The sequence below is a fragment of the Amblyraja radiata genome, chromosome 30 (genome assembly GCF_010909765.2).
Source record: "Amblyraja radiata isolate CabotCenter1 chromosome 30, sAmbRad1.1.pri, whole genome shotgun sequence".
In the NCBI taxonomy this organism is placed as follows: Eukaryota; Metazoa; Chordata; class Chondrichthyes; order Rajiformes; family Rajidae; genus Amblyraja; species Amblyraja radiata.
This window is the reverse complement of record NC_045985.1, coordinates 19,879,566-19,896,225: the sequence shown is the minus strand read 5'-3', so window position 1 is coordinate 19,896,225 and position 16,660 is coordinate 19,879,566. Positions and strand designations below refer to the sequence as shown.

Sequence of the window (16,660 nt, the reverse complement as noted above, 5' to 3'; positions counted from 1 at the left end):
CTGCAACCGGGGGAGGGGCACGGCTTCAGGCGGGGGCTGTCGGGGGCTGGTGGGGAGGGCGAGAGCGCCTTGCAGCCGTGGGCCTGTCGCGCGCCAGTGGGGAGGGGTGGGAGCGCTGTCGTGGCCTACCACTGCCGTGGCCAACCGCCGCCTACCCCTGCCGCTGCCTATCGCTGTCGTGGCCTACCGCTGTCTAAAAAAACATAAACACGAGTTTACAGATCCAAGGATAACTGATCGGTAATGTTAAATGTCCGCTGAACTTCACAGCCGTGTATCTCTGGCTTCTTTTTTTTAAATTTTTTAAATTTTATTTATTAGGAGTGAGTACAATGCATTAGTACAAAAATTATGTTAACATATTACATTCTCTGTACAACTTCCATTTTTTTCTTCTTTAAAGAGAGAAATGACGAAAGAGAGAAGGAAAAGAGGTTGTGAAAAGTGAAGAATAGACTAGTGAGAGAAAAACAGATAAAGAAAAAGTGAAAAAAAAGGAATAAGTGAAGAAGGAAAGCAGGAGGGAGATTATTCAGTCGCCACAATGAGATGATTTTTTAAATATTCTAAATCATCTTTCACCCATACCTGAAACGTTTAGTTTTCATGATACTATGTCACCACATCTCTGGCTTCTTAATAGATGTTTGGCTTCTTAAAAGTTGTCTCCTCTCCTTCTCCCTCCTTCTCCCCCTTTAGCAAGGACTAACCCCGTACACTGTGCTTTAGCCATCTTAATTACAGCGCCAACCTTCCTGTTCATTGCAGTGTGCCTCTATCACCTTGGCTTTGCACTGTGTGAATTTCAGACAGCGCTCCCCCGGCTTGCCCTGTCCCCTGCCTTTGCGATGTGTCTGTGTGTGTTCCACTCTGACGGTCGCCATTCCATTTTCCGTTTTTTCATGCGAATCATGGCAATTTGACCATCGCCGGCTGATGTCTAAAAAATTGCCTAAGTGGGACAGGCCGATTAGCTTACAATTTTTAGTCCAATTCCTATAATTTTGTTGTACCTTGTTACACTTTAAAATAGATAAATTGTTGTACCTTGTTACATTTTGTAGATTGGCTATTGCATGTTAGCCAATCAGAATGCTTAGTATATATAACTCCGCCTAATTATATGGTTTATAGTGGAAGAAGTACCTAGCAGTAACTGCAGTAGTCTGAACGTGTGATGTACTGCATATGTGATGATGAACTAGACAATAAAGATGCTTATGCTTCAACCTGTGTGAGACTAAGATATTTACATGGTGTCAGAAAATCGGGTCTAGCCCGTGTCTGTTTACCGCGATTTATTTTGTTTATCAGTTTTTATTTGTGAGTGATTTTGATGACATGGCTAACTCTTGTCGAAAGCCAAGCCTTCTCGTGTTTGATTCTGATATAGCCGAGAGCTGGCGAATGTTTGAATAAGACTATGCTCATTATATCCGCCTCGTTCACCAAAACGACCCCGATGACATTAAGGCATCGCTACTGTTGAATCTAGCTGGTCCAGAAGCTATGATCCGCGCTGACTCTTTTGAATTCGCACCAGCACACCTAGACGGGAACAGTCTGGTAGTGGTGCCATCTGAGACTATCGACAACCCAGCGGTCCTGCTGAGAAAGTTTAGAGAACTGTGCGACCTGCCATCGAATCGTATACTTGAGAGAACGAGATTTGTTGCCCGACAGCAACAGGCTGACGAGCCTGTGGAACGATTTATCAGCGACCTAAGACACATCAGCTCACGGTGCCGCTTTGGTGAGTTGACAAATGAACTTGTGCGAGATAAAATAGTGGGAGGAATGAGCGACCACAAGTTAAGAACTGAATTGCTGCGGAACACCAAACTGACTTTAGAGCAAGCCATTCATGCATATCGAATGGCAGAATTGTAGCCCCACTAGCTGGTTTTGACAGCACAAACCCTCAACAGCAACATAATGTGAATCTAGCTAACTATACTCTGCAGAAATTTTTAAATGCGTCCGGCAAAGATCTAAATATTCCTGCCACAAGATGCCCAAACTGCAACTATTTCCACTCTAGAGGGTGCCGATTCTGCTTTGCCCATGGGAAAGCATGTCATAAATGCAAGAAACTCAACCACTTTGCTAATTGTTGTCGGTCCCGTGGGAGCACTGCTTCAAGGACAAATCTGCACCTGATTCAACAAGAGCCGTCTGATTCTGATTCCCAAGAACAAGACGATGTTTCCCACAGGAATGATTCCGATAACACAGACATTGACTATACCGTACTCTCCCTAAACCTGCGCTCCCCAGGCAAACTGATTGATCCTGCAGTGACCATGATAATCAATAACAAATCTTTGAATGCCAAAGTCGACACTGGCGCCAGAGTAAACGTTTTGTCACTCAAAGAGTTCAACAAGATAAGAATCACTGAACTCATGAAAAAGGACTCCTCCACCCTACATGCTTACCGTTGGGTAAAGCTGATTTAAAGTGCAGTCAATTGGTCGTCATCACAAAAAAAGATAAGAAGGCATTACGCATCTGCATCAATCCTAAAGATTTGAACACAGCAATTAAATGACAACATTACCGATGAGAACCACTGAGGATGTAGCGGCACAGATTGGTAATGCAACGGTATTCTCAGTCCTCGATGCCAAAAGCTCTTTCTGGCAAATCCCGCTGGACCGAGCATCATCCGCCCTAACAAATTTTTGGCACACCGTTCGGCCGCTACAGGTTTTTAAGAATGCCCTTTGTTATCAACTCTGTTAGCGAAGTCTTTCAGCACGCAATGGAACAACTATTCGCAGAATATCCATGTGCCATCATTGTTGACGACATCCAAGTATACGGTCGCGATGTGACCGAACATGATGCCAACTTGAATAAGATATTGAACCGTGCCAGAGACATTCATCTGAAACTCAACCCTTTGAAATGCAAGTGCAGAGTCTCCGAAGTCACACACGTCGGTCACGTGTTCACCAGCAACGGATTAAAACCTGATCCATTAAAGACTGCAGCCATCAACGAGCTGCCGGTCCCAACTGACGTCATCAGTTTATAACGATTTTGTGGCATGGTCAACTACTTGGGCAAGTTTATTCCCAACCTCAGTGAACTTTCTTCTCCCTTGCGACAACTGACCCATAAGGACAATGCATGGTCTTGATACCCGGAACACCTAAGAGCTTTCGAGACTTAATAATTACAGCTAGCTAGCGCGCCTACACTGGCATACTTCAATCTCAAACTGTCAGTCACTATTACCTGCGATACATCCCAGTATGAGCTACATCCTGCAAACATCCTTTGGCAGCGATGTTATGCCCATTTCTTATGCATCACGTACCCTGACTGAAAGTGAACAACGCTATGCTCAGATAGAGAAGGAACTGCTCGCCGTGGTTTTTGCCCGTTTTAAATTGAAAGACTTTATCTTTGGCAAAACCTTCACGGTCTAAACCGACCACCAGCCACTAGTCACCATCCTGAACAAGTCTATCCATGCTGCCCCAGCTCGATTACAGCGAATGATGATGCAGTTACAACGGTTTGACTTCTGCATTGTTTACAAAAACTGCAGACATGCACATCGCTGACACGCTATCCAGAGCCCCGCGCACCACCAGCGTACGACACCCATTTGAACCGGACAAATTCTCTGTCCTGAAGGTCTCGTTCGTGCCCACTGATTGCCTGCGCCACCTTGCCGAACACACAGCTGCAGACAAAACCTCACAGCTGCTGTCCTCCGTCATAAGAGGCGGGTGGCCAACCAAGAGGCCCAGGAGGGTTGGAGCGGTTGGAGGATCGTCCGGGCGGTAAGTTTAAAAATGGAGCGCGGGGCTTTGTTCCACAGAGACCCAGGAGCGGTTGAAGCGGTTGGACCGCCCATTCTGCAACGTTCCATCACACTTCAAAATAAGTGATTGGTGGAAGCGGACATGGACATAGAAACATAGAAAATAGGTGCAGGAGTAGGCCATTTGGCCCTTCGAGCCTGCACCGCCATTCAATATGATCATGGCTGATCATCCAACTCAGTATCCTGTACCTGCCTTCTCTCCATACCCCATGATCTCTTTAGCCACGAGGGCCACATCCAACTCCCTCTTAAATATAGCCAATGAACTGGCCTCAACTACCTTCTGTGGCAGAGAATTCCAGAGATTCACCACTCTCTGTGTGAAAAATGTTTTCCTCATCTCGGTCCTAAAAGATTTCCCCCTTATCCTTAAACTGTGACCCCTTGTTCTGGACTTCCCCAACATCGTGAACAATCTTCCTGCATCTAGCCTGTCCAACCCCATAAGAATTTTGTAAGTTTCTATATGATCCCCCCTCAATCTCCTAAATTCTAGCGAGTATAAGCCGAGTCTATCCAGTCTTTCTTCATATGAAATTATTACTAATGCCCTCCTCTTCTTTTCCTTACCCTTCTGAGCAACAGGACCGGTCTCTGTGCCGGTGGCCCGGCCGCTGTCGCTACCCCCAGGAATCAGTCTGGTGAACCTTCTCTGCACTCCCTCTATGGCAATAATGTCCTTCCTCAGATTTGGAGACCAAAACTGTACGCAATACTCCAGGTGTGGTCTCACCAAGACCCTGTACAACTGCAGTAGAACCTCCCTGCTCCTATACTCAAATTCTTTTGCTATGAAAGCTAACATACCATTCGCTTTCTTCTCTACCTGCTGCACCTGCATGCCTACTTTCAATGACTGGTGTACCATGACACCCAGGTCTCGCTGCATCTCCCCTTTTCCTAATCGGCCACCATTAAGATAATAGTCTGCTTTCCTGTTTTTGCCACCAAAGTGGATAACCTCACATTTATCCACATTATACTGCATCTGCCAAACATTTGCCCACTCACCCAGCCTATCCAAGTCACCTTGCAGTTTCCTAGCATCCTCCTCACAGCTAACACTGCCCCCCAGCTTAGTGTCATCTGCAAACTTAGAGATGTTGCCTTCAATTCCCTCATCCAGATCATTAATATAAATTGTAAATAGCTGGGGTCCCAGCACTGAGCCTTGCCGTACCCCACTAATCACTGCCTGCCATTGTGAAAAGGACCCGTTTACTCCTACTCTTTGCTTCCTGTTTGCCAGCCAGTTCTCTATCCACATCAATACTGAACCCCCAATACTGTGTGCTTTAAGTTTGTATACTAATCTCTTATGTGGGACCTTGTCGAAAGCCTTCTTGAAAGTCCAGATACAACACATCCACTGGTTCTCCCCTATCCACTCTACTAGTTACATCCTGGAAAAATTCTATAAGATTCGTCAGACATGATTTACCTTTCGTAAATCCATGCTGACTTTGTCCAATGATTTCACCACTTTCCAAATGTGCTGCTATCCCATTTTAATAACTGACTCTAGCAGTTTCCCCACTACCGATGTTAGACAAACTGGTCTGTAATTCCCCGTTTTCTCTCTCCCTCCCTTCTTAAAAAGTGGGGTTACGTTTGCTACTCTCCAATCCTCAGGAACTACAGAATCTAAAGAGTTTTGAAAAATTATCACTAATGCATCCACTATTTCTGGAGCTACTTCCTTAAGTACTCTGGGATGCAGCCTATCTGGCCCCGGGGATCTATCGGCCTTTAATCCATTCAATTTACCCAACACCACTTCCCGACTAACCTGGATTTCACTCAGTTCCTCCATCCCTTGCTATTTCCGGCAAGTCAATAACTAGCTCCTTTGTCTTTTTAACTCTGAGAGAGAGGGTGTTGTCAGAAACCATGCCCCACACATCGTGTGTGTGTGTGTGTGTGTGTGTGTGTGTGTGTGTGTGTGTGTGTGTGTGTGTGTGTGTGTGTGTGTGTGTGTGTGTGTGTGTGTGTGTGTGTGTGTGTGTGTGTGTGTGTGTGTGTGTGTGTGTGTGTGTGTGTGTGTGTGTGTGTAAAAAACCGACGCGGTAACGGTAAAATTTTTATGCATTTCGGTAGACATTATTTCTGTGGAAAAATCTAAATCGCCTTATCTGAAAATGTCGTACTTTATTTCTCGAGCTATTACTGAATATGTTCAAAAATATGACAAAACTTTGAATTTATAGACGACTGCTTTTCGCTGCTGACGTCACAATGGGTCTGTGTGCCGCTTCCTCACGCTGCGAGTGACGTCACCCCCCCCCCCCCCCCCCCCCCCCCCCCCCCTCCCTGCTGAAGACTGCGGAGGCCCAACTCGCAGTCCTTTGGTCGACACTTGCCTGCCCCCTCGCCCCCTTGTTCCCTTGCTCGGGTTCCTTGTGTGGTGGAGAGGTTGCTGCCTCTCTCTGCCTCTGCCTCTGCTCACTGCCACTGCCCGCTGCTTCTGCCCGCTGCCTCTACCCCACTGCCTCTACCCCGCTACCTCTACCCCGCTGCTTCTGCCCGCTGCCTCTGCCCTCTGCCACTGCCTCTTCCTGCTGCCCTCTACCTTCTGCCCCTCAACGGCTCAGACTGCATCACTGGGGGAAAGGAATATGTGATGTTTCGGGTCAAGACCCGAAATGTCACCTATTCCTTTTCTCCGGAGATGCTGTCTCACTCGCTGATTTACTCCAGCTTTTTGTGTCAATCTTCGGTTTAAACCAGCATCTGTAGTTCCTTCCTACATATCTCAGGTGTGATACTGTTTGAATGCATTCATTGTTTTGCAGCTCAGTGGACAAGAGACAGGATGCTGGCTGCCACAGGCTCCTCTATTCCATTCCCCGGAACTGATAATAAATTCAAAAACTTGCACTGGGGCTTCTCGGTTTCCAACAGGAATCTACACGCTATGGACATGCAAGAAGGAAATATCATCATATATGAAAACTACAAGAATCGAATTAAAGTTGACAGATCAGTTGGATCCTTTCAATTAAAAGATGTTGGTAAAGCAGACAGTGGCCACTATAAAATGACGGTGGACTTAGACCCACAGAGGACTAGAATTCTAACTCTTGAAGTCAATGGTAAGTAACCAGAAGTTTTGTTATTATTTGAATGAAATGGTGACAGTGTGCTGAGTCGACATTTTCTAAGCATGATTTATTTTCCTGTATTAATTGCCTTGAAGCTCAATTACTGTAAGTTGAGTTTGGTTCAGAGATACATCATAGAAACAGGCACTTTGGCCCACCGAGTCCGCACTGACCAGTGATCCCATTAACACTACCCTGCACACACTGGGGACAATTTTACATTCACGCCAAAACAAATCACCGACAAACCTGTCCATCTCTTGTGTGTGGGAGGAAACTGAAGATCTCTGAGAAAACCCACGCAGGTCATGGGGAGAACGTGCAGGTCACGGGGAAAACAAGCACCCGTAGTTAAGATCAAACACGATCAAAAACAAAACACACAATTCGCAATCGCAAGTTCGATTTTATCATTTAAAAATAAATTGGATAGGTATATGGACGGGAAAGGAATGGAGGCTTATAGTCTGAGTGCAGGTAGATGGGACTAGGGGAGAATAAGTGTTCGGCATGGACTAGAAGGGCCGAGATGGCCTGTTTCCGTGCTGTAATTGTTATATGGTTATAAGATTTAACACATTCATCCACCACAGCATTCTTCAATGTGGTGGAAGGCACAAAGTTCAGTCAGGCCTCCTCCTTGTTCACCTGTGGTCAGGGCTATGAACCCTCCGTAGTCTCCGCAATGGACAGCCCGATGTATAGGCCCTCTCGTGGGACGATTGAAACTCCAATATCGGGATGGTCAAACACACTCTGCAGCTTGGAGGTTCCAAATCAGTGCTTTCCATATAACCATATAACAATTACAGCACGGAAACAGGCCATCTCGGCCCTACAAGTCCGTGCCGAACAACTTTTTTCCCTTAGTCCCACCTGCCTGCACTCATACCATAACCCTCCATTCCCTTCTCATCCATATGCCTATCCAATTCATTTTTAAATGATACCAACGAACCTGCCACCACCACTTCCACTGGAAGCTCATTCCACACCGCTACCACTCTCTGAGTAAAGAAGTTCCCCCTCATGTTACCCCTAAACTTCAGTCCCTTAATTCTGAAGTCATGTCCTCTTGTTTGAATCTTCCCTATTCTCAAAGGGAAAAGCTTGTCCACATCAACTCTATCTATCCCTCTCATCATTTTAAAGACCTCTATCAAGTCCCTCCTTAACCTTCTGCGCTCCAGAGAATAAAGACCTAACTTATTCAACCTATCTCTGTAACTTAGTTGTTGAAACCCAGGCAACATTCTAGTAAATCTCCTCTGTACTCTCTCTATTTTGTTGACATCCTTCCTATAATTGGGCGACCAAAATTGTACACCATACTCCAGATTTGGTCTCACCAATGCCTTGTATAATTTTAACATTACATCCCAGCTTCTATACTCAATGCTCTGATTTATAAAGGCTAGCATACCAAAAGCTTTCTTTACCACCCTATCTATATGAGATTCCACCTTCAAGGAACTATGCACGGTTATTCCCAGATCCCTCTGTTCAACTGTATTCTTCAATTCCCTACCATTTACCATGTACGTCCTATTTTGATTTGTCCTGCCAAGGTGTAGCACCTCACATTTATCAGCATTAAACTCCATCTGCCATCTTTCAGCCCATTTTTCCAAATGGCCTAAATCACTCTGTAGACTTTGGAAATCCTCTTCATTATCCACAACACCCCCTATCTTGGTATCATCTGCATACTTACTAATCCAATTTACCGCCCCTTCATCCAGATCATTGATGTACATGACAAACAACAAAGGACCCAACACAGATCCCTGAGGCACCCCACTAGTCACCTGCCTCCAACCCGACAAACATCCATCCACCATTACCCTCTGGCTTCTCCCATTCAGCCACTGTTGAATCCATCTTGCTATTCCTGCATTTATACCCAACAGTTGAACCTTCTTATCGGAGACCGTGGCTTCAGGATGTTGTAGGCTGCAGGCCGGTGGTCAGAGCTCTCCACCGTGGCGACCCCCGGCAAGGGTTCACCCGCTCCGCGATGGAAAAGTCCACGCTGCGCCCGCTGCTGAAACTCCGGGCCCGATTCCGGGAAAGGCCACTCCAATCCATGGTGTTAGGCCACGAGGGAGGTGACATGGAAAAAGTTGCCTCTCCATCGAGGAGGCGACCAAAAGCGGTTCCCCCCTTTCCCCTCCCCACTACCCCCCACACAACACACACCAAGAGACACTAAAACAAACATTTGGACACACCAAAAAAAACAAAGAATGTCGAAATAACGACACTGACTCACAGTGCCCCCGCCGATCTTCATTCCTATTTATCATTTCAGCTTCATGTCCGCTCGGATTTATAACTTTTTGACATCATGTCCGTTCAGCATCAGGTTGTATCTCAGCTTTAAATCTGACGGGGAACAAACATGACGTCGAAAAGCCTAGCAGCTTGGAGTGACAGCCACCATTTTACAAACGCAAGCTCATGCTCCCCCCCCCCCCCCCCGCCCTCCCATCTCCCCCCGGCCAGTGATGTGATGGTCGCGGGGTCTGGACCAATCACTGACCTTTGTCGATGACTGACAACGTGTCAGACCAATCCCGTCCCTGGAAACATCATGTCCGTTCAGCAGCATTTTGACGTCATGTCCATTCGCTGTCTTGTCCGTTCTGCATCCTGTCCATCCGGCATTGTGTCTGTTCTGCGTTCAGACTATTTGGCATTGTGTCCATTCGCCGTTGTGTCCTTTCAGCGTTGTGTCCGTTCAACGTCCAGACCATTCTGCGTCGTGTCCGTTTGGCGTTGTGTTTGTTCGGAATCTTGGCTTTTTCGACGTGATGTCCGTTCGGTATCTTGGCTTCGGCTTCTTGGCTGCGGCTTCTCGTCTTTCGGCGTCCTGTCCGTACACGGTCCCACCGAGTCTGCGCCGACACATTAATGCTATTCTACACACACTAGGGACAATTTACATTTACCAAGCCAATTAACCTACAAACATGCACGTCTTTGGAGTGTGGGAGAAAACCGAAGATCTCGGGGAAAGCCCACGCAGGTCACAGGGAGAAAGTACAAACTCCGTACAGACAGCACCCATAGTCAGGATCGAACCCGGGTCTCTGGCGCTGTAGGCACTGGAAGGCAGCAACTCTACCACTGCACCCTCGTGCCACCCCTTGGATGGGTATTGGTGGGAATGAGTGGAGTGTGACTATAAAAAAAACACACAAATATATACCACCAGGGGACCGCACGATCGGCAGCCCTGCCAACAGTCTGCTTGGTGGGGGGCCCCCGGTGGGGGTCCCTCTACGCAGGGATTCTCCCCCTCTACATTGGGGACCTGGGGTGGAGGGTATTGCACCGAGGTGTTCCCTGCAACCTGTTTCTCTCGCGGTTCACAGACTCGCCAGCCGCCTGCCACTTTTGCGGGCTGGAAGAGTCTGTGTACCACGTGTACATGGAGTGCGTGAGGCTGCAGCCACTGTTTGAATATCTAAAGGGGCTGCTCCTTGCCTTCTGGCTGCATTTTTCACCCACCATCCTCATCTTTGGACACCCTGTGCGTAGGGGAGAGGGTAGGGCTGAAGATGTCCTGGTTGGGTTGCTCCTGGGCCTGGCCAAGCTGGCCATCCGCGAGTCACGGCGCCAGACAGTGGAGGGCTCTACCCGAGCCAGCTGCCTGCTCCTTTTCCGGGGGTACGTCCGTGCCCGGGTGGGATTAGAAAGGGAATACGGCCTGTCTACGGGCACCCTGAGGGAGTTCCGGGACCGCTGGGCTCTGCAGGGTGTTGAATGTATCCTCAATAAGGATTGTATCATAGTTGTATAGTAGTTTATTACATGTTTGTATTGTATTATGGTGGTGGGTTCTGGCTTGTTTTATTGTAGTGTAATATTATTTTTTAATAATTGAATAAATTTATATAAAAAAAACAAAAAAAAACAGTCTGCTTGTTTTTTCCTCATTTTTTGGTTATTTTTTGTGTGTTTTTAAAGTTTGTGCAAATGTTCTCCAGTTTGTTTTATGTGGGGGGTGGGGGAGGAGGTCGGGGGAAACTTTTTCTTTCAATCTGTTACCTTGCCGGAGATGTGATTGTTTCCCGAGTCGTATCTCCGGTCGCTCTGCGGCCTAACACTGTGGATCTGGAGGCCTCCTCGGACTGACTTTGAGCCCCACCGTGGGGCGTGGTCTTTACATCGGAGCCGATCCTTAGCCTGGGATCGATACTCCACCGGTGGACTTTAACATCAAGGGCTCGAAGTCTCGATGGGTCGGGAAGCTCCAACGACGTGGAAGGTTCAACAGCCCCGACCCGGGGTCCAATCGCCGGCGCGGGGGAGCTGACATCCCCCCGATCATCTGGACATGGAGGGCCAAAACGCCGCTGGCTACAGGAGTCAAGATAGTCCCGTGAACGGAAGGCTCGAGGTCACAGAGGACAAAGAAGGTAAGAGATTGAACTTTTTTTCGCCTGTGAGGAATTTCACAATGAGGAATGTGAAGGAGTCACTGGGGTGGATGTTTATGTTAAAATGCATTTTGTGTGTTCCGTTGATTTCTATTTGTATGACTGACTTGGTCATAGCAAAAGGATTTGAGTATAGGAGCAGGGAGGTTCTGCTGCAGTTGTACAGGGTCTTGGTGAGACCACACCTGGAGTATTGCGTACAGTTTTGGTCTCCAAATCTGAGGAAGGACATTATTGCCATAGAGGGAGTGCAGAGAAGGTTCACCAGACTGATTCCTGGGATGTCAGGACTGTCTTATGAAGAAAGACTGGATAGACTTGGTTTATACTCTCTAGAATTTAGGAGATTGAGAGGGGATCTTATAGAAACTTATAAAATTCTTAAGGGGTTGGACAGGCTAGATGCAGGAAGATTGCTCCCGATGTTGGGGAAGTCCAGGACAAGGGGTCACAGCTTAAGGATAAGGGGGAAATCCTTTAAAACCGAGATGAGAAGAACTTTTTTCACACAGAGAGTGGTGAATCTCTGGAACTCCCTGCCACAGAGGGTAGTCAAGGCCAGTTCATTGGCTATATTTAAGAGGGAGTTAGATGTGGCCCTTGTGGCTAAGGGGATCAGAGGGTATGGAGAGAAGGCAGGTACGGGATACTGAGTTGGATGATCAGCCATGATCATATTGAATGGCGGTGCAGGCTCGAAGGGCCGAATGGCCTACTCCTGCACCTAATTTCTATGTTTCTATGTTTCTATGTCAATGAAATTCCTCGTATGCTGCAAAATATACTTTGCTAATAAAGTATTATTGTATTGTATTGTAATGTATTGTATATTTATATTTTTGTGCTATTATTATGTATTTTGTGGTCATGGACTTTGACAGTAGGAATTAACGCATAGACCAGTTTCTAAATGGGGAGAGGATCTGGAAATCAGCTGCAAAAGAACTTGGGAGTGCAGGTGCAGGATTCTCAATAGGTGAATTTGCAGGTTGACATGGTAGTAAGGAAGGTAAATGCAATGTTAGCATTCACTTCGAGAGGACTAAAATATAAATAGACAATGGGTGCAGGAGTTGGCCATTCGACCCTTCGAGCCAGCACAGCCATTCAATGTGATCATGGCTGATCATCCCCAATCAGTACCCCATTCCTGCCTTCTCCCCATATCCCCTGACTCCGCTATCTTTAAGAGCCCTATCCAGCTCTCTCTTGAAAGTATCCAGAGAACCGGCCTCCACCGCCCTCTGAGGCAGAGAATTCCACAGACTCACAACTCTCTGTGAGAAAAAGTGTTTCCTCCTCTCCGTTATAAATGACTTACCCCTTATTCTTCAACTGTGGCCCCTTGTTCTGGACTCCCCCAACATTGGGAACATGTTTCCTGCCTCTAGCGAGTCCAAACCCTTAACAATCTTATATGTTTAAATAAGATACCCTCTCATCCTCCTAAACTCCAGAGTGTACAAGCCCAGCCGCTCCATTCTCTCAGCATATGACAGTCCCGCCATCCCGGGAATTAACCTTGTAAACCTACGCTGCACTCCCTCAATAGCAAAATTATGGGACCAAAACTGCAAACAAAATCATGGATGAAATGCAGCGGCTTTACAAGGCCACTGGTCAGACGCATTTGGAGAATCGTAAGCAGGTTTGTTCACCATATCTGAGGAAGGGTGTGCTGGCATTAGAGAAAGTCCAGAGGAGGTTTACGAGAATGATCCCGGGGATGATTGGGTTAATGTATGATGAGTGGTTGACTGCACTGGGCATGTACACATTGGAGATTAGGATGAGAGGGGATCTCATTCAATTTTACTGAATAATGAAAGGCCTAGATGGAGTGGATGTCGAGAGGATGTTTCCACAAATGCGAGAGTCTAGGACCAGAGGCTATAGCCTCAGAATAAAAGGACATTACTTTAGAAAGAAGATGAGATAGAATTTATTTAGCCAGAAGTTGGTGAATCTATGGAATTCAATGCCACAGATGGTTGTGGAGACCAAGTCTTTGGGTATTTTTAAAGCGGAGTTTGATGGGTTCTTGATTTGTACGGGTGACAGTTTATGTGGAGAATGCAGGAGAATGGAGTTGGGAGGAAAGATAGATCAGCCATGATTGAATGGCGGAGCAGACTCGATGTTATCAGGCAACTGAACCATCCTACCACAACCAGAGAGCAGTGTTGAACTACTATCTACCTCTTTTGTGACCCATGGACTATCCTTGATTGGACTTTGCAGGCATTACCTTGCACTAAACGTTAACCATATAACAATTACAGCACGGAAACAGGCCATCACGGCCCTACAAGTCCGTGCCGAACAATTATTTTCCTCTCGTCCCATCTACCTGCACTCAGACCATAACCCTCCATTCATTTCCCATCCATATACCCATCCAATTTATTTTTAAATTATAAAATCAAACCTGCCTCTACCACTTCCACTGGAAGCTCATTCCACACAGCTACCACTCTCTGAGTTCCCCCTCATGTTACCCCTAAACTTCTGTCCCTTAATTCTGAAGTCATGTCCTCTTATTTGAATCTTCCCTACTCTCAATGGGAAAATGGGAAAAGCTTATCCACGTCAACTCTGTCTATCCCTCTCATCATTTTTAAAGACCTCTATCAAGTCCCCCCTTAACCTTCTGCGCTCAAAAGAATAAAGACCTAACTTATTCAACCTTTCTCTGTAACTTAGTTGTTGAAACCCAGGCAACATTCTAGTAAATCTCCTCTGTACTCTCTCTATTTTGTTGACATCCTTCCTATAATTGGTCGACCAAAATTGTACACCATACTCCAGAATTGGTCTCGTATTCCCGTATAATGTATCATACACTGTAAACGGCTCGATTGTAATCGTGCATCATCTTTTTGCTGACTGGATAGCACACAACAAAACCTTTTCACTGTACCTTGGTACACGTGACAATAAACTAAACTGAACCAACGGGCCATATAGCTTAATTCTGCTCTTATGTCTTATGAACCATATACTCGTGAATTAATCTCACACAGATCTCATCCAACTTCCTTCCAATAAAACAGTAACATTCATTTGTGAAGCTTTTCAGTGCAGAAACATTTAGCTTTAGACTTTACTTTCGAGATACAGTGTGGAAACAGGCCCAGGCTACAGAAGCCAATTAACCTACAAACATGGAGTGTGGGAGGAAACCGGAGCACCCGGAGAAAACCCACGCGGTGAAGGGGAGAACGTATAAACTCTGTGCAGACAGCACCCGTAGTCAGGGTCAAACTCGGGTCTGTAGCACTGTGAGGCAGCAACACTACCTATAACCATTACATAGTTACTTATTTGTTGATATAGATATGGAAGACAAGCCAGAACATGCAAAGAAGCTGTTATGCAAAATTGAACACAGAATACTAAGAATTGTACCGTTCCATACTTTTAATAACACCTAGAGATGTATTGCGAGCCTAACAATCTTAGAAATGTCGTTTATTTTTGTGATACAGCTGGGAAACAGGATCTTTAGCCCACCGAGTCCATGCCAACCAGTGATTCCGCACATTAACACTATCCTACACACACTAGGGCCAATTTACATTTATAGCAAGCCAAATAATCTACAAACCTGTATGTATTTGGAGTGTGGAAGGAAACCAAAGATCTCGGAAAAAACCTAGGCAGGTCACAGGAAGAAACACTGTATAGACAAGCACCCGTAGTCATTGTTGAACCCGGGTCTCTGGCGCTGCAAGGCAGCAACTCTACCGCTGCGCCACTGTGCCACCCTAAGGTTGCAGTGTTTAATAGCCTGATGGCTGCAGGGAAGAAGCATGGTGATGTGTGAGTGTGCAGAATGTGGTCAAGGCTGATGGATGTTTCATGTGTTATGTGGAATAACATGAAAGATGCACAGTAAATCTCCGTCACGTGGTAAACATTGCGTAAATCACCAATGGACAGAGAAGAGAAGAGAGGACAATGAAAAATCCGTGCAGTTGAAAAGATAAGCCCGATAGGAACTGAGACAGGGCTGCTTTCAGCTTGAATACAATGTACCTGGTGCCTGGTTCCTGGAGCGTTTGTCGGCACTGGGCCTGTACTCGCTGGAGTTTAGAAGAATGAGGGGGCACCTCATTGAAACGTACAGAATTGTGAAAGGCTTGGATAGAGTGGATGTGGAAAGGATGTTTCCACTAGTGGGAGAGTCTAGGATTAGAGGTCATAGCCTCAAAATTAAAGGACATTTTTTTAGGAAGGAGATGAGGAGGAATTTCTTTACTTCAGAGGTTGGTGAATCTGTGGAATTCTTTGCCACAGAAGGCTCTGGATGGCGTCAGTGGATATTTTTAAGGCAGAAATTGATAGATTGTTGATTAGTAAAGGTGTCAGGGGTTATGGGGAGTAGGCAGGAGATTGGGGTTAGGAGGGAGGGATAGATCAACCATGATTGAATGGCGGAGTGGACTTGATGGGCCGAATGGCCTAATTCTGCACTGCTTATTTATGACATGAACTAAACAAGGTCAATTCTGTGGGAGAATCAACAGTCATATATCAAAATTAAACTTAATCAAAAAATGTAAACAAGGAATATAATACAGGAGACATGACACAAAAAGCTGGAGTAACTCAGCGGGTCTGACAGCATCTCTGGAGATAAGGTTTTCCTCCTGACTCTCAGTCTGAAGTAGGGTCTTGACCCAAAACACGGCCTATTCCTTTTCGCCAGGGATGCTGCCTGTCCCGCTGAGTTACTCCAGCATTTTGTCTATCTTCAGTGTAAACTAAATACAGCTGTGTTATCATTTTACTGACTTGGTGTCACCCTTGAAGAATCCAAACAAACCAAGTATCTTGGCATCAAATTGCAGAATGATCTGCGTTGGAATGGTCAGACTCATCATGCAACAGTGAAAGCAACAGGTGTCCTAAACTTCCTGAGGCGCAACTTTCATCATAGTTCAGCTTCTGTCAAGGAGAAGCTATACTTCACCCTCGTTAGACCTCATTTGGACTATGCAGTTGCAGCTTGGGACCCATACACAAATAAAAACATTTCTTCCATCGAACGTGTCCAAAGACAGGCCGCTCGATTTGTTACTAACACCTATGAGAGAGAAGCGAGTGTCACCAAACTTCTGAATTCTCTGGGGTGGAACCCTCTCCAAGACAGACGTGAAGCTCACCGTTTGACCTGTTTTTACAAAATGTTAAATGGTCAGCTCGACATAGATTACAAGACCTACACCAACCCCAAACCAATTAGGAGCAGACGAAGGCATTCGACCCAA

The 16,660-nt window shown here is 46.1% G+C and overlaps 1 long non-coding RNA gene across 1 annotated transcript; it reads left to right on the top strand.

Annotated features, from left to right (window-relative positions):
• Positions 1-785: 785 nt before the first annotated feature.
• On the top strand, positions 786-14,899 carry LOC116990172. Its single transcript, XR_004416454.1, has 3 exons — positions 786-987; positions 1,883-1,886; positions 14,887-14,899. It is a non-coding gene; the product is annotated as an uncharacterized LOC116990172 (long non-coding RNA).
• Positions 14,900-16,660: the final 1,761 nt, after the last annotated feature.